The sequence below is a fragment of the Sarcophilus harrisii genome, chromosome 4 (genome assembly GCF_902635505.1).
Source record: "Sarcophilus harrisii chromosome 4, mSarHar1.11, whole genome shotgun sequence".
In the NCBI taxonomy this organism is placed as follows: Eukaryota; Metazoa; Chordata; class Mammalia; order Dasyuromorphia; family Dasyuridae; genus Sarcophilus; species Sarcophilus harrisii.
In genome coordinates, this window is record NC_045429.1 from 424,991,017 (window position 1) to 425,009,303 (window position 18,287).

Sequence of the window (18,287 nt, forward strand, 5' to 3'; positions counted from 1 at the left end):
TCCTGATATATATTCTTTTGATAACTTTTGATATATATAAGTTTAAATTCATAGTTTCTTTCAAACAGTCCTTATATGACAAAAATATGTACTCCTTCACCATCCTAGTTGTTCTCATTTTCAAATTCTCTCTCATCTTACTACTAAATAATAGAACTTAGGATTTAATACAGTACTCAAATGTGGTCTAAGCAAGGTACACCACAGAGAACCTATCTCCTCTGTATTCTTAGAAACTATGTCCCTCTCAATACAGGACAAAATTGTAATAGCATTTGGAGCTGCTCACATTACACTGTTGGCTCATATTATTCTCAGATTCCATGAAATCCCCCAAATCTTCTTAAAATGAATTGTTATCTACAGTATTATTTTTATCCCAATTATAAGACTTAATAGTTAATTTTACTGAGTGTTATTTTAATTCAGCCAATGTTGTAAATTTTTAGATCCTGATTCATCCATCCTAATAGCTCTTAGCATCCAACTATAAGCTTTGTGTCATCTTCAAACTTAATAAAGAAGCCATTTATATCCTTATTTAAACCATTAATAAAATTACAAATAATTAATAATCAACAATAATCAATAAAAATTACAAATAAATCAGAGCAAGTACAGATGTGTAGAGCTGTCTATTGGAGTCTGCCATGACAACTTCATTTTAAATCTTTACTATAATTTTCTTAGTGTTGCCATTCATCCAGTTAATAGATTAGGTTGTATCATCATCTGACTGTTAACTCTATCTTTTTCATTAAAAAGTAGCATCAGGTACATTGTGAAGAGCTTTACTAAATGGAATAATTTTTTTTCCACATGAATTATTTTCTAAAGTCTATTTGCTTTTAATCAAAATTGCTCTTGAAGAGTCACTCATAAAAAAGCAATATATCTTTGAATAATTATAGCTGAAAAGGAATAAGGTTTTTAAAACAAGGCAGTCTGTATCAAAGAAAGGGTGACTATGAAATGGTTTCTACAGAAAAATTGAATGTGTGACAGATGAGAAAATCCCCCTAAAACAGGTGGAGGTTTAAGAAGTGAAAAATCCTGAAAATCTTGATCTACCTTTCAACCAACTTTACCTTGGATTTGAACTCATAGCTATTATAGACTCAGGGAAGATAGGCTGAGAAGTGTCATTCCAAACCATGCTACTTATGTACATTTAATTTTTCTTTATATACACTTATACGATTGTTTATAAAAGGGTGGAAAATCAATACTTTTACTTGAGTAGAAGAAAACTAAAACAACGATAGGATTCACTCTGGATCATTCCATCAAATTGCATTCAAACTTACACCTTGAGTCCATAAGGTTTCTACTACCTCAAGCTAAATAGGAACACTGTCTGTGGCTGTTTTCATTTCTGCAGCTAATAAATCCCCATTAATGTGCTTCTTTTCAATAATCCGCTAATAGATACAGATGATTCAGTGCAGGCATTTATTAGAATGGCACAGTAAGTATAATAGTTATGAAATATTTGCCATATAAAATTGGAGAACACTAGCCTATAAATATCTACAACATCAAGTGGGGTACATGTGTTGGATAAATTATTTCTTATAGGATTTGGAAATTCTATTTTTTATAGAATTCTTATATAGTTCTTCTTGGTTTTTAGGTAGGTTACATGAGTTGGTTTACAGGGTTTGGTCCTCTCCAGAGTTTTACTTTCAATTACCAGTTTTCTATTGAGTCCACAATTGGCACTTTTCTCTGTTGCCAGGTATTCTGAAAAAGTCCTCTAGAGTCACTGCTTTGATCCACACATTGATCAGAGGTCTTAAATCTATCAGTTTATTGTTTTTAGAATGTCCTAGTAACTGCATAATGTACCCCTGGTTCTACTAACTTTATTCTGCACACAAGTCTTCCCAGGATTCATAAAATCTATTCCTTTAATTCTTTTTTTTTTTTTTTAAATTGCTGAAAATCCTGAATTTTACAAATACCAACCTAATATTAATATAAATATCAAAAACATTCCCATATACTTACTAAAAGAAAGGTTATAATTTAAGTGGCAAACATTTAGTGTGTGTACTTTTTTGCTTTTGTTTTCTTTTTTTAAGTATATGATAAATTCAATGGGTAACTTTAAAGGTAGCCTTCTTTGTCTGTACTTGTTCCTGTTCCCTTGTATGCATTTAAAAAAATAGTTTCAATATCTCTGGTGGGTTTTTTGTTTGTTTTGAGTTTTTAGCAACCCTCACCCAATGCCTTTTCCATTTATCCCATTTGAAAGAAGGAAACACAAAATTATTGTTAACAAGTATGCAATCAGCAAGCCAACTCCCCCCTCTCCCCCAATAAACAAATCTCAAGTTGGCCATGATCATATTCTGCATGTCAGGAAGTGGGTAGCATATTTCAGTATTAACTGTCTATAAAGAATACTGGAAAGCAGCATAGATTGTGGTGAATGACTACATAATTTGGTGTCTCCATGACTACTACACATACAGATGTCCAATAATCGACTATCTATATCACAGAAAGGTCTGTGGACAGGAAAACGATAATCATATGTGATCTCAAGATGGACCAGTCCAATTACAATAGTTATTTCAAAATAGTACCAATTATAAACTATATTTTGAAATAATTATAATAAATATCACCTGAAAATATCTGTAATTTTTATTATTGTGAAAGTCTAGGTACTATTATTACAATCTATTATAATGAACTTTTTATCTAATTCTTTCAAATTAAGTTATCAGTCTTCAACTAATCTTAGTTATTGCTTTAAAAGCCCTTAATTCAATATAATTTTATTACATTATACTTCATAAATTGTTTACTATTGCTGCTTTTCTACCTTTGTGAGGTTTTTATATCGCAATATATAGTCATTTTTGTAGCATAAATTGAGAAGATTGTATATTCATTTATTTTCTAATACAATAATCACTAGATGTTGATCATGTCAAACTTTTCCAAAGTTCTATTCAAATCTTTTAAAATTTTGTTTTTTTCTTAATAAATAAAGGAGACTATTCTCCTAGGACTGTGTACAACTCTGCTACACTTAAGATTTGAATTGCATGCAGTTCCAGTTAGAACTGCCTGCTAAAATCATTCATTAAGTTTACTGATAGTTCATCATTATAATTCTATCTTCCTCATCCTGAGTAGACTGTTCTGATTAATTTTTTAAAGGTGCCAGATTTGCTACTGGTCTATATTTTCTGACTCTATCTATTAGACTCCAGCAATGTGATAGCCATCTCAGCATACCCCTTGTCTATAAATATTATATTGTTACAACCATAGCCCCAATCCCCCCGGGGAAAACTGGGTTTGAAATTTTAAAATGACCCAGCGATCCCAAATCCCTTTTGCACCCTTGTTTCCTTCTCTCCTGCTAACATTAGTAACAGAAATTTCATGCAAGACTTCTGTCTCCCTGCTCCTGTCTTTTATGTATTCCCTTAACAGTTGCAAATGCATCAGTTAAGGAAGCAAGCTAACCTGTCTGCTGGTTTCTGTCAAACTCTATAAAAAGTCCTATGTCTTTTTGTTTGGGGCCAGGCACTTTGGATGCAAATCCTGTGAGCCAGATGACTTTAATAAATTGTCCAATTAAAATTTAATATTTCTCAACTCCTCTCTATATATCTTGGCACAACAATATAAACTCAGGCACCCAGTGACTTTGAACTTTGGAACAAAGAGCACATCCAACTGCTTAAGACTACCACCCGCAGCATAGTACATGGGAATCTGTCTCTATCTGCATCTTCCCCTATCCTCCTATTCTGTGTTTGGTTATGAGTATCAATGAATCATGTAACCCATCTTACTATTGCCATTCATCTGAACTCCATGCTAAATTTGCATGACAATCATATTTTTTTTGGTTAGATATATTTAGGGATAAAAGGTGTACACTGAGGTTGCCTAGTATATATTTTTTTCTCCCTTTAATTCATTGAATTTTCCTTTATGAATTTAGATAGTAACCCATTTGGTGAACTTATGTTTAGTACTTATATTAAATCATTATCTATTGTAACTTTCAGCACAATGTAATTTCTCTTGTCTGATTTTTTACTGTTGTTTTACTGTTGTTTCAGGAATCTGAAAACATGATTGCTACCTCTGCTCTTTTTTAACTGGAACTGAAATATAATACGCATTGCTCTGGCAAAAGGACTCCTTTTTAAGGTACCAGATGAGTCCTAATGAATCAACTGAATTACAATAAATAACATATTTTGGGGTTTTGCTTTCTAATCTATCATGTCCATCTACAAAAAAAAAGATAGTTTTATCTCCTCATTGCTTATTCTAATTCTTTTATTTTTCTTTTCTTATCCTTAAGGCGTCATTTCTAGTACAATATTGAGTAATAGTGATGATAATGAGCATTCTTGTTTCACTCCTGATCTTCTTACTAATGTGTCCAGCTTCTCCCCATTATAAATAATGCTGCGATCTTGGTTGGGTTTAGATAGATACTGCTTATTATTTTAAGAAAAACTCCCTTTATCCCTATGCTCGCTAGTGTTTTTAATAGGAATGGTTGCTGTATTTTGTCAAAGCTTTTTCTGCATCTATTATCATATGATTTCTGTTGATTTTGTTATTGATAATGGTCAATTATGGCGATAATTTTCCTGATATTGAAACAGCTTTGCATTCCTGGTACAAATCCCACTTGGTCATAGTGTATTATCTTCCTGATAAGTTGCTGCAATGTCTTTGCTAATATTTTATTTAAATTTTTTGCATCAATATTCATTAGGGAGATTGGTTTGTAATTTTCTTTCTCTGTTTTGGCTCTTCCTAACTTAGGTATCAGTATCATATTCTCTTCATAGAAGGAATTTGGCAGGATTCCTTTACCAATTTCTCCAAATAGTTTACATAGTATTGGAATTAATTCTTTAAATGTTTGGTATAATTTACTTGTAAATCCATCTGACCCTGGAGATTACATTGTCTGCTTTATGGGTAAGTTCATGTCATTCATATTTATATTTATGATAATTTATTATACATTTATCTCTACTATGTTCTCTTACATATTTCCCTTTCTTTGTTTCTCATCCCTTCCTCATAAAGAAGAGAATGATCAGCCCTACGGACAGCCCCATGACTATAGTTCATGCATACTGGAAGATGATCTCACAAGTTTGGGAGTGGTAGTATGAAGTAGAACTAAAGCTGATCAGGTATTCATATAAAGTGACCCAGGTTATAAAGGGAGCAGATCAGAAGCAGGGTCAGGCTCATGAATGATTTGTGCACTTCCTGCTGGGTAAGGTAGGGAGGTCTTGTCTCAAAAAAAAAAAAAAAAAAAAAAAAAAAAAAGGAAGGAAGGAAGGAGAAAGAATTAGAAGAGCAAAGGGAACAAAAGGGTGAAATTGAAACTAGAAAAGAAGAGAAGTATATATATGTGTGTGTGTATGTGTGTGTGTGTGTTTTTATATATCATATATTTTGTGTATTTTATATATGCTTATATATATTTATATACATACACCTATACATATACACACATACACATATATTTATATATGAGTAGCCTTAGAGAAAACTGGGACACTAAAATGTATTGTTGGTGGAGTTGATGAAACTGATCCAACCATTCTGGAGAACAATTTGGAACTATGACCCAAAAGCTATAAAACTGTGTATATCCTTTGATCTTGCAATACCACTGCTAGGTCCATATCCTAAAGACATTAGAAAAAAAAAAAAAGGAAAAAGGACTTATTTTTACAAAAACTATTTATAATAGCTCTTTTTGAGGTCACTAAGAATTGGAAATATGGGGAGGTGCCCATCAGTTGGGGAATGGCAAAACAAGCTGCAATATGTGATTGTGATAGAATATTAGTATCCTATAAGAAATAATAAACAGGATGATTTCAGAAAAACCTGGAAAGATTTATAAGAACTGATGCAAAGTGAAATGACCAGAACTAGGAAAACAGTATGTAGTAACAGCAATATTTTTACATAAAGAATTGTGAAGACTTATTCTCAGCAAAATAATGATTCTAGATAATTTCAAAGAACCAATGATGAAGCATACTATCTCGAGAGAAAAGAACTGATATTGTGTGAATACAGGCTGAGCATGTTTTCTTTCTTTCTGTTTCTTCCTTCCTTCCTTCTTTCCCTTCCTTCCTTCCTTCCTTCCTTCCTTCCTTCCTTCCTTCCTTCCTTCCCTTCCTTCCCTTCCTTCCTTCCTTCTTCCTTCCTTCCTTCCTTCCTTCCTTCCTTCCTTCCTTCCTTCCTTCCTTCCCTTCCTCTCCTTCCCTCCCTCCCTTCCTTCTTTCCTTGCCTCCTCCTTCCTTCCTCTTCTTGTACAAAATAACTAATATGGAAATGTTTCACATGATTGCACATGTATCGTCTATATCGAATTGCTTACCTTCTCAGGGGAGGGAGAGAACAGGGAAGAATCGAATTTGAAATTCAAAACTTTTTTTTTTAATGTTTAAAAAAATTTTTTTTAACATATAATTGGGGAGGGGGAGGATATATTTTTTAAAATAGCCTTAGAGTGGAAGTCAGTAGGAGTTGGGGATGAAGCTTGAGAAAAACCAGGAAACGTTTCTTGCAGCAGATGGGTCTTGAATCTGAAAGGAACTCAGGGATTTTAAGTAGCACTGATTAGGAGGAAGATTCCAGACATGAGGCAAAGCCAAAGCAAAAGCAAAGAATTTCGATGGACCATTTTATGTACAGAACTCAAATAAGACAGTGTGCAGGAGTGGTGAAGGTGTAAAAAGAATGGAAAATTTGGAAGAGGCATGTTTATAATGAGCTTTAAATGCTAAACAGAGGACTTCTATTTTATTTTGAAGGTAATAAGATTCACTGGAGTTCCCTGAACAGGAATCAGACTTACGATTTGCAAAAATCAACTTGGTAGTTAAGTGGAAGACATTTTAGAGCAGGTAGAGATTTAAGGGAGGGAGAACATTTGGAAGGTTTATTGCGGTAGTTCTAGTCAGAAATTATGTGTATCTAATCTAAAGTTGCAGTTGTATGATTGTACAGAAGGAAAGGATGTTGGAAAAATAGAGAAGGCAAAATTGGACAAGCTCCCCGAGAGCAGAAATTGTTCCTTTGCTTTTCTTTGCACCCAAAGTGGATGCTAAATTCTGTTTTTTTAAAGTCACTGTCCTATCCACTTCTGTTTTATGAGAGAATTAATCTCGTTTACATTCACAGTTAGGATTGCTAACTCCATCTACTTTAACACCGTCCCTTCTCACTAGTGATTTGCTTCTAACCACCTCTGTCCCACCTTTTATCGACTCACCTTTTCCTTTTCTCCTTTCCCTGGTCATACTGCCTTCCCTTTCATCAGCACCGCCCCACTCTACCCTTTTCTTTTCCCTCCTACTTTCTACAGGGTTGCTACTCAATTACATTGAGTGTGCATATTATTTCCTCTTTGAGTCAAATCCTTTGAGAATGATTCAAACAATGCTCTTCTCCTCCGTTTACTCCCCCTCTAGTGTAATAGGTTTTTGAATCTCTTGTCGGGATGTAATTTACCCTATTCTGCCTCCCTCTTTCCTTTTCTTCCAGTGCAATCCTTACCAGATGGCCAAGTGATGGTACGCTTTCCCTCCGTCGGATTATAAACCCCTAGAGGAGAAGGGCCGAGGCCCTTCGGTTGGGACATCCTCGGCATTCAGCTCCAAGTCTGGCGCAGAATTGGCTCTTATTAAATGTTCAGGAATGGAACAAACAAAAAGATGAGTGAATAAATTGAAATAAGAAGACAAGGAGTGGGCTGCGGGGAAAACGCATTTTTGCTTTAGAAATCCTTAAGATGAAAAGAGCGAGCGGCCCCGCAAGACCTCGTGGCGCAACGGTAGCGCGTCTGACTCCAGATCAGAAGGTTGCGTGTTCAAATCACGTCGGGGTCAAGTCCTCCTTTTCTTCTCTTTTCCCAGCCAATGGGGAAACGGAAGAAGCCTACGCTCAGACACAGCTTGGACACGCAGGGCAGCCTCCTGAGCCACAAAGGAGTACTCTCACTCTCTCCTTCTCACTGTCCCATAGACACTAAAAAGTTTAAAGTCACGGCCCGTGTCCTAGTACTGCTTTACCTATTTTCTAGAGTACGGTATCCTAAAGGAGGCCTCTTATGTACACAGCCTCGCCAGGTATACCTTGAAGTGTCTTAAGAACCACAGACAGTCTAGGATGCAGACACCGTGCACGGAATAACGCACAATTCTGCTCACGCACAGTCTCAGTGGGTGCCTGCCCAATCAGGGCAGATTGTCTCTGTCTTTACGCACAGAAACAAATAGCACACATCAGAACAGCACGTCCACATTTTATGGGATTGTCGCCATGCCGACTTCACTACGGACTCTCCTGCAGTCAGGAAGACGCGCTGCAAAGAAGATGCTGGATCCTATTAGCAGAAAGGGATGGAACAGCGCACGCCTAGAGCTTGCCTGCTGAGGAGTGTGCGGCTTTATTTTTCTCACCCTCTGGTTTCAGTGTTTTTCGCTTGTTTTGCACATTACACACAGCAAGACCAGAGGAATTCCCTGTGAAAAACACCTAGGTGAATAAGAAGTAACACCCTGCTATAAGGGGTAAGGGTCAGGCCTTAGAGAAAGAGAGCAAAAGGGACCGGAAAGCTGGGGACACTGGATAGCGCCTGCCATAACAAACAGAGCCTTTTCCTCGCAGGAGCCAACATGTAGGGGAGTAGCTGAGTAAGTTGGAAGCTCCCATTTCCTTTTCCTCACAAGAGCCAACATCTAATTGAGTAATTGAGCAAGATCCTTGGAAGCTCCACACGGAAAAGGTAGCGCAAAGTCGTAGTCGGTAGGATTCGAACCTACGCGGGGAAACCCCAATGGATTTCTAGTCCATCGCCTTAACCACTCGGCCACGACTACCTGCCTAGAGACAACATCCGGACCGCTACTAAGAGCTGCTAAATGCCATCGCCGAGCCATCCTGCTCACTCTCCTATAGACTCTCTCATCGCTAACCCAGGTGCTACATCTTTCTCCCAAAACGTAACAACGCCCACTCGCACGCCCTCTCCCTGCTTCCAACCTGCTCACTCTGCCCGCATCTGCAGGGGAGGCGAAAATAATCCCAAGCACCCGAGCAACTCCCTTCGCCTCTCCAGGTCTCAGCTTATTTACCCATCTTAAAGCGGAGACAGCAAAGACGTGATCGAAATGACAGAATCCCGGAGGTCCCTTGAACCGACTATCATTTCACGCAAGGTCGATTCCGGGGCTCTGGGAGTTGAGTCAGAAGGGAAAGCCAGGGTAGCCGGAATATAGAGGGAAGGAGCAGCGGGGGGTGAGGGTGAGGTAGAGGGTTTGGGCTAATTTCGAACAGGAGAATAGATTTGGAACCAAGGCGAGGTGAGGCAAGGCGCGCGCGGCTCCACGCCGCTCGGCGAGGGCAGTTTCAGGAGGAACAAACTGCTCGGACCCCGGCTTGTAGTCAAGGGGACCTCCACGGAGAATTACGGAAACGGGGAAGAGTATGGTCTGACTGGAGCTGAGGGGAATCCAGGTGCGGAGGCAGTGCGCCAGGGCAGGGAACGCACCTTATCCAAACTTTGGATCTCCCGAAGCACCAAAGCACGCCCGCGGCCTCTTGTCTGTTAATGTTTGTTCCCACGATATGTGTGGTACGTGGCAAGGATGAGAATGAGAGGTACCGAGGACCCCCGGGTCTCTGGATTCCCGAGGTGTCCAGAATCGTCCTAGGTCGCCTGACCAAGGGGGAGGAAGAGCCTGGTTTTTTCCGGTGGCCTCTTTTGGCTGGAGATTTTGCGCTCAGAAGGCTGGGAGCGGGGCAGGTGGTGGAGGAATGCTAATCTGAAAATTTGCATCAATACTCAAAATACCAATAAGCAATATCAAAGTGCAAGCTCCATTCAAACTGGGGAGCGTTCTGCTAAACACGGCAACCTTTAGGCCCAGATCATCCTTGGTGCAAGATGTGGCTTCTTCAGGGAAGTGGCGGTTGGAGATGTTGGTGCAGATGACTAACAAGGGAGAACCTTTAAAAGCCGGGATCCTCAGAAGTAAGAGGATACAGAGGATGGGATTCGAACCCACGCGTGCAGAGCACAATGGATTAGCAGTCCATCGCCTTAACCACTCGGCCACCTCGTCCCGCTCTTCTGCCTTCCTCCACACGCACACACACAGGTGAGAGCCACAACCCCGTCCCACTGGCTGGCAAATCTTGGCAGATTTCTCTATTTGCAGTCTTCCACAACTGCTGTGTGTGTCCCAACACTTTGCCCTGCTCTCCACTAACAGCTCTCCTCCTTTCCTGGAACTGCAAAGGAAAACAATCCGAAGGGACAGGGAACAAAGGGCAAAAGACAATCGGCAATCTGGCCGGGTTGGGGAGGCCCGGCAAACATAGGGGGCAAAAACGAGAGGGAGAAGACACCAGTAGGGAGACCAAACAGGAGATACTCATAATACAAAATGAGGGAGGAAGGGAGGAAAAGACGGGAAGAAGGAAAAGAGGAAAAGAATTACTCCTAGTTCCTGCTGGCTCATCTTTTTTGTCACTGTCAAATTCCAGGCACTCTCAGTCACAGAAGACAAAAGATTTTACTTGTTGCAGCAAGAGCAATCAGTTAAATTTTCTTCCCCCGCTGCTCCGATTCTACACGGCACAGTTTTAGAATTTTATGGGGGCAAAATACCACCCCACTTTGGGGTGTCTGTTTCACTCTCAAACTGCTCCGTATCTTTGCTTTGCTTCCTGACGTAGTCAGTCTTGTTCTTTCTCTTGATTATCTGTACTTTCTCCATTTGTGCAAAGACAGTTGAGGTCATGGCCTTTATTGATAGAAACTCATTTGAATTTTTTCTCCTGCTAATTATAGGACGTGCCAACTACTATTATTTAACTTATGTTCCTCCACCTGCTGCTCTTTGGCATTCAGGTGATATATATATATAGAAGTAGAATTTTCTACTCTCTCCACTTTAAAAAATTTAATTTCAACTCTATCAAGACCAAGGCAAACGTATCTATAGCTATAGTAGTCTCCGCTCCCCCCTTTCCCCCCATGTTTACCAACCTTCGTCACACTTTCCTCTTAGCCAAGAATCTCTCTTTACTACGTTTTAACCACGGTCAGATTTTATGCAGGACAAGTCACATGAATTCCTCTTCCATGAGATGACTCTACCTGCCAACTTTGAAGACCATTAATCGACATATACTCTGGGTCTTCTCTTCTCTAGGATAACCTTTCCTCCATCCTTCAATTGACCCAACCTTGGATGGATAGCTGCCCCCTCACTACCCTGATTGCCTCCCTGTACACACTCTCTTCTGAAATATGGCACTGAGATGAGACACAATGCTTCAGACAGGAGCGAACCAAGACAGGGAGGAGTATCTCTTGAGATACTCAGTAGACTAATATATACAGGGATGACAGGATAGGGGGGTGAAATATAACATCGAACATTTGAATCGGGCTTCTAATGTTTTATAATTGTGTGAACTCGTGAGACTCAATGCAAGGTGTCACGAAAAATCTACTTTTTGAAAAAAGCATTGAAGTGCAGGGATGGTGGAGGAGAAAGGAGGAGAGGGAGAAGGAGATGAGAGAGTGAGAGAAGAGCGGAAGGAAAGGAAGGATTTTCGACTTTCTCTCAAATATATAGTTGAAGGAGGTGATGACCCTGGGGAATTGGTTCAAAATTAGCAATTATCTCTAAGAAAAAACAGATTGCACCACAAGGTTCCACCGAGATTTGAACTCGGATCGCTGGATTCAGAGTCCAGAGTGCTAACCATTACACCATGGAACCGGCACGTATGGTAGTTCCTTCTGAGTTTTATCGGACATCACGAGAATCCAACATTTCCATTGTCTTCACTATTAGTCTCTCCTCAATAGTTTTCCAAGACTAAAGTCAGGCAGACACTGCACTGCTCGCCTAAACAATTAGCCTCTCTTGTCTTAGCACACCTCCTTCCTAGAGTCGCCCCGTAAGTTTCCGCTCGGAAGGAAACTCACAGAGAATAGCATCGATCCCCTGGTCCTTTCTGAAGATGGATCAATACTCGGACCGAACCTGTACCCCCCTCCGTCTACCTTTCTGCATTCTCCCTTCCTTATCTCTGTACTCCTGCATCCCCTTTCCTTCCTTCACTTCCCCTCTCCATTTGTCCCCTTCTCCTAAAGGAAAACTGAAGTTTTCCTAGAGAGATTTTAGTTCTTTTTAGCTGCTTTTCAAACAGCAGGACACAGATCTTTTGAGGAAAAAATGTACACACCTTACCCGCTCCGAGCCCTCCGCATAAATGCTACTGTGTTGATTTTTGTTGGCGGACCGGACAGATCTGTTCATAAATGAGAGACTGGTCTGACACATGGACAAGCAGGTAAGTTGGCAGGCGATTGGACTGACTGAGGAATACATGTAGTCAGTATTTATTATAAAATAGCTCCTTAAGATTTGCAAAGCATATTACCTTTATGCAATATCAACTGATCCTCACTACAATTTTGTACTATCCTCTAAGAGACGGGAGAGTCGTGGAGAGATCTGGGACCTGTTTCATTTGGAAAGTGACTTTAAGGTAGCTTCTCCTTGATTCCCTTTAGTCACACAGAATTTCTCAATCCTATTGCACGGGTTGTATTTCGGGAAAAGGGATCCAAAAGAAGGTCCTACCGAGATTTGAACTCAGATCGCTGGATTCAAAGTCCAGAGTGCTAACCATTACACCATAGGACCTGACCTGTTCCTGATACTCCTAATATCACCCTTTGTTTGACGCATCTGCGTCTGAGACTGTTCCTTTCACTTATGATTTAGGAGTTCTGAACTCTGGCCTGGACATCCCCAGTACTGTAATTTTATGAAAGCTGATCCACACCAGGGAGCTGGCATAACTCCTTCGACACAGTACAGCAGGAACGAGAGACTAACCTACCATGTATTCGGTCAACAAACGCCTGATAGGTGCCAGGCATTTTGCGAAAAGCTGAGGAAACAAAAATGCCAAAAAAAAAACCCAAAACTTTCAGCTTTCGAAGAGCTCAAGCGGCCAGATTGTGAAGAACTTTGTAATGCCAAACAGTTGTATTGGATATTGAAGGCCATAGGGAACCCCTGGAGTGGATCGAATGGGAGATGGTGGTTACATGGTTAGATCTACACTGTAGGAAGAATTATTTGCTAAGTGGAAGATGGATTGAAGGAGATTGAGACTTGTGTCAGGAAGACCAAGCAACAAGTTTAAATTGTCCAGGTGTTAAGTGATGGGAACCTGCAGCAGGCTGAGGATAGGTTGTTATGCCACAGTTCTCTTTAACTGTCCTGACTCAGTTTCTCTGCACTAGTCTCACTTTCCTGAACTGTTCTGTCTCAATCCCCTAAACTGTAAAACTCCCCCTCTGGTCCATTAAGACTAAGGACCATTTACTCTAAAGTTATAAATTGTTAATGCAAGCAAGATAAACAAAAGAGTAGACCTCCTGACTCTTTTCTGTCCTCAAGAATTTACAATATCCCTCTAAAATATTCCAAGATACCTCACTGACATCTTTATTTCTGAGTATTCAGACATTCTGTCTCTGTTTTTTTTTTTTTTTAGGATTTATGGCCTCCCCTATCCTGACAGAAGTTTTCGAGCCCTTTCCCTCTTCTTTGTTTCTAAAGGGTATTTAAGGGTTTGAGATTCTCCCATTCATCGCTGGATGCTGGACGCTGGATTCTTTGAGATGACAGTCTCCTCCAGCCCTGGGACCAACATTATCCCTTGGTCCCAATATATCTTTATCTGTGGTTGACTGGATAATTTGAGATGAGAGTCCTGTCCAGTCAATTATGCTCTCCAATTAATAAAATATTAAAAACTCTCTAATCTCTCTCCTGCCTCAGTTTCTCCGACATTACAAGGTAGAGTTAGATAAGAGAGGGAGGGGGGGTGTATATGGAAGAGATATAACACAAAGAACAAATGGATGGATCTTGGTCACACTGAATACGGGTGTGGGAGCAGAGTGAGGAGTCGAACCTGATACTTCCTTTGAGAGACTCAACAGACTGAGAGGATCTGTGATTCCCTAACCTTTTCCTAAAGGAAAGTTCAAGGGGGTGAGGGAAAGGATTTTTAGGTAATGTTAATAAGTTCGGTTTTAGACATGCTGACTCTAAGATATCCAAGGGACGTCCAGCAAGTTGGCAAAAGGAACTCTTATAAAAGAGAAAAAGAAAATAAAATCAACTTCACTCTTCATAAGAGTTGGACACCCCACCCCCAATAAACTCGCCATTCCTCCTTCCCTTTATGGCTATTTCACTTGTGAAAACTGAATTTTAATTTAGTGAGCTTGAAGATTTTGTGCAGGAATCCTATTAAGGTAGGATGCTTCCTAAGTGACAGATAGTATCAGAAACTTTCAATGAATGCTTGATTTAAGAAAACGATGAATTGGGAAGAAGCAAAACTTTCTACTCGGGGGAATATCGCTGCTAAGACAGCCCACCTGACAAGATCGCCTTTGGGAAATCGGCAGTTTCTTATCAGATTGTACATTTCACGTAGAATTGAAAAGGCTGCCTCTTAATAACGTCGTTTGTTGTCTACACATTTTGGAAGAGAGTGATTCAACAAGATCCATTTCTCAATTACACTTTTGCATCTTAGGTTTTACACAAACGTGGTTCTTTGCTTTTCACTACATTGAACATTATTGTGCCAGTTCTAAGGCATGGAAGAGATCATCAGTCAAACAAAGAGTGTCATTAGGAATTAAGCTAACTGTGAGGTCCCATGGTGTAATGGTTAGCACTCTGGACTTTGAATCCAGCGATCTGAGTTCGAATCTCGGTGGGACCTGCTATTTTGGCTTTCTCTCACAAAATGAAGTCAATGCAGTGAAATTGAGTACCTATGTGGACCTTAAGGGAAAAACTGACGGAAAGTATCTTTCCCCACTTAACAGATCCCAGATGATTCCATGATCCTTCCAGTCTGTCAGAGACTGTAATATGAGTATAATCAGATTGTATGTAGTAAGGGTCAAAATGAGATTAACATCAAGGTAATGTACTTTGCCAATCTTAAGGATCTATTCATTGTAGAAATAGTGACTTTATGTGTCCCTCAGTCAGTCATTCGTCCGCCAGCTTCCCGGTCTGTCCAGCTGACCGCTCGCCCTCTCGTTTGTGGGCGGGTCTGTTCAGATCGCCAAAAACAATCAACACAGAGTGGCATTTATGCGGAGGGTTTGGAGCGGTAGGGTGTGTGGATCTTTCTTCAAAAGAACTGTGCCCTGTTGCTTTTCATTTTCTCTCCAGGAAAATTTCTCTTTACCTTCAGGTGAAAGAGGCGAGTGGGGGAAGGGAAGTGGAGGAAGGAAAAGGGGTGTAAGAGGAGAGTGGTAAGGAAGGGCGAATGCAAAAAAAGGAGGAAAACAGGTTCGATTTGTGTACTGATTCATCTTTCAGAAAGGAACAGGTGACCCATTGTCTGTGGATTCCTTGAAACCAGAAAGTTACGGAGCGACTTTAAGGAGGCTAGTTGTTGCAGCGCTCAGTGTAGTAGTTGCCTAACTTTAGCCTTTGGAAAACTGTTGAGAAGGAAGGACTGAAAAAAGAGCAATGAAGATGGTGGCGTGTCCAAATGACTGATAAAACTAAGAAGAGATGCTCACTTGTGCTGGTTCCATGGTGTAATGGTTAGCACTCTGGACTCTGAATCCAGCGATCCGAGTTCAAATCTCGGTGGAACCTGGTAACGCAATCAATATTTTCTTTGTGATCCTTACTATTTTTTTTTTTTAATTTTTTAAATAACTTTTTATTGACAGAACCCATGCCAGGGTAATTTTTTTACATTATCCCTTGCACTCACTTTTGTTCTGATTTTCCCCTCCCTCATTCCACCCCCTCCCCCAGATGGCAAGCAGTCCTATATATGTTAAATGTCACAGTATATCCTAGATACAATATATGTATACAGAACCGAACAGTTCTCTTGTTGCACAGGAAGAATTGGATTCAGAAGGTAGAAATAACCCTGGAAGAAAAACAAAAATGCAAACAGTTTACATTCATTTCCCAATGTTCTTTCTTTGGGTGTAGCTGCTTTTGTCCATCATTGATCAGTTGAAACAGGTCTCTTTGCCAAAGAAACCCACTTCCATCAGAATACATCCTCATACAGTATCGTTGTTGAAGTATATAATGATCTCCTGGTTCTGCTCATTTCACTCAGCATCAGTTCATGTAAGTCTCTCCAAGCCTCTCTGTATTCATCCTGCTGGTCATTTCTTACTGAACAATAAAATTCCATAACATTCACATACCACAATTTACCCAACCATTCTCCAATTGATGGGCATCCATTCATTTTCCACCTTCTAGCCACTACAAACAGGACTGCCACAAACATTTTGGCAAGTACAGGTCCCTTTCTCTTCTTTAGTATCTCTTTGGGATATAAGCCCAGTAGTAGCATTGCTGGTTCAAAGGGTATGCCCACTTTGATAACTTCTTGGGCATAATTCCAGATTGCTCTCCAGAATGGTTGGATTCGTTCACAACTCCACCAACAATGCATCAGTGTGACCCTTACTATTTTGAATCAATGTTCAGGGTCACCATCTCCTAGAACTATATACCTAAGGAGATCTTGAACATTCTTCCCCCTCCTTCCTTCTCTCCCTCCTCTCCCTCCCACTCTTGCTCTCCCTTCCTCTCTCTCCCTGACACCTTAGTGTTTTTTTCAAAAGCAAATTTTCCAGGACACCTTGTAGTAACTGGCACGAGTTCACACGATTACAAAACAACAGAAGCCTGATTCAAATGTTCCAGGTTCGGTGTTCCTTTCAGCATTATTCATCAATTCCTTTCACCCTATCTACATTAACTGGAGTCTGGTGAGTATTCTAATCCAGATACTCCTCCCTGTCCTTTTTTTTTTTTTTTTTTTTTTTTTTTTAAATTTATTTATTTATTTATTTTTTCTTTTTATTTAATAGCCTTTATTTACAGGATATATGCATGGGTAACTTTACAGCATTAACAATTGCCAAACCTCTTGTTCCAATTTTTCCCCTCCTTCCCCACCCCTCCCTAGATGGCAGGATGACCAGTAGATGTTAAATATATTAAAATATAAATTAGATACACAATAAGTATACATGACCAAAACGTTATTTTGCTGTACAAAAAGAATCAGACTCTGAAATGTTGTACAATTAGCTTGTGAAGGAAATCAAAAATGCAGGTGTGCATAAATATAGGGATTGGGAATTCAATGTAATGGTTTTAGTCATCTCCCAGAGTTCTTTTTCTGGCATAGCTGGTTCAGTTCATTACTGCTCCATTGGAAATGATTTGGTTGATCTCGTTGCTGAGGATGGCCTGGTCCATCAGAACTGGTCATCATATAGTATTGTTGTTGAAGTATATAATGATCTCCTGGTCCTGCTCATTTCACTCAGCATCAGTTCGTGTAAGTCTCTCCAGGCCTTTCTGAAATCATCCTGTTGGTCATTTCTTACAGAACAGTAATATTCCATAATATTCATATACCAAAATTTATTCAGCTATTCTCCAACTGATGGACATCCATTCAGTTTCCAGTTTTAGCCACTACAAAAGGGCTGCCACAAACATTCGTGCACATACAGGTCCCTTTCCTTCTTTATAATCTCTTTGGGATATAAGCCCAGTAGTAACACTGCTGGATCAAAGGGTATGCACAGTTTGATAACTTTTTGAGCATAGTTCCAAACTACTCTCCAAAATGGTTGGATTCGTTCACAACTCCACCAACAATGCATCAATGTCCCAGTTTTCCCACATCCCCTCCAACAATCATCATTATTTTTCCTGTCATCTTAGCCAATCTGACAGGTGTGTAGTGGTATCTTAGAGTTGTCTTAATTTGCATTTCTCTGATTAATAATGACTTGGAGCATCTTTTCATATGACTAGAAATAGTTTCAATTTCTTCATCTGAGAATTGTCTGTTCATATCCTTTGACCATTTTTCAATTGGAGAATGGCTTGATTTTTTATAAATTAGAGTTAATTCTCTATATATTTTGGAAATGAGGCCTTTATCAGAACCTTTGACTGTAAAAATATTTCCTAGTTTATTGCTTCCCTTCTAATCTTGTCTGCATTAGTTTTGTTTGTACAAAAACTTTTCAGTTTGGTATAATCGAAATTTTCTATTTTGTGATCAGTAATGATCTCTATTTCTTCTTTGGTCATAAAGACCTTCCCCTTCCACAGGTCTGAGAGGTA

The 18,287-nt window shown here is 39.6% G+C and overlaps 7 non-coding genes across 7 annotated transcripts; 3 read left to right on the forward strand and 4 right to left on the reverse strand.

Annotated features, from left to right (window-relative positions):
* The first annotated feature begins 7,841 nt into the window (after positions 1–7,841).
* TRNAW-CCA lies at positions 7,842–7,913 on the forward strand. Its single transcript has one exon. It is a non-coding gene; the product is annotated as a tRNA-Trp (tRNA).
* Positions 7,914–8,824: 911 nt separating this feature from the next.
* On the reverse strand, positions 8,825–8,906 carry TRNAS-AGA. Its single transcript has one exon. It is a non-coding gene; the product is annotated as a tRNA-Ser (tRNA).
* A 1,163-nt stretch (positions 8,907–10,069) lies between these two features.
* TRNAS-GCU lies at positions 10,070–10,150 on the reverse strand. The gene has a single exon. It is a non-coding gene; the product is annotated as a tRNA-Ser (tRNA).
* Positions 10,151–11,750: 1,600 nt separating this feature from the next.
* On the reverse strand, positions 11,751–11,822 carry TRNAQ-CUG. Its single transcript has one exon. It is a non-coding gene; the product is annotated as a tRNA-Gln (tRNA).
* Positions 11,823–12,683: 861 nt separating this feature from the next.
* TRNAQ-UUG lies at positions 12,684–12,755 on the reverse strand. Its single transcript has one exon. It is a non-coding gene; the product is annotated as a tRNA-Gln (tRNA).
* A 2,038-nt stretch (positions 12,756–14,793) lies between these two features.
* TRNAQ-UUG lies at positions 14,794–14,865 on the forward strand. Its single transcript has one exon. It is a non-coding gene; the product is annotated as a tRNA-Gln (tRNA).
* Positions 14,866–15,689: 824 nt separating this feature from the next.
* Positions 15,690–15,761, forward strand: TRNAQ-CUG. The gene has a single exon. It is a non-coding gene; the product is annotated as a tRNA-Gln (tRNA).
* The last annotated feature ends 2,526 nt before the right edge of the window (positions 15,762–18,287 follow it).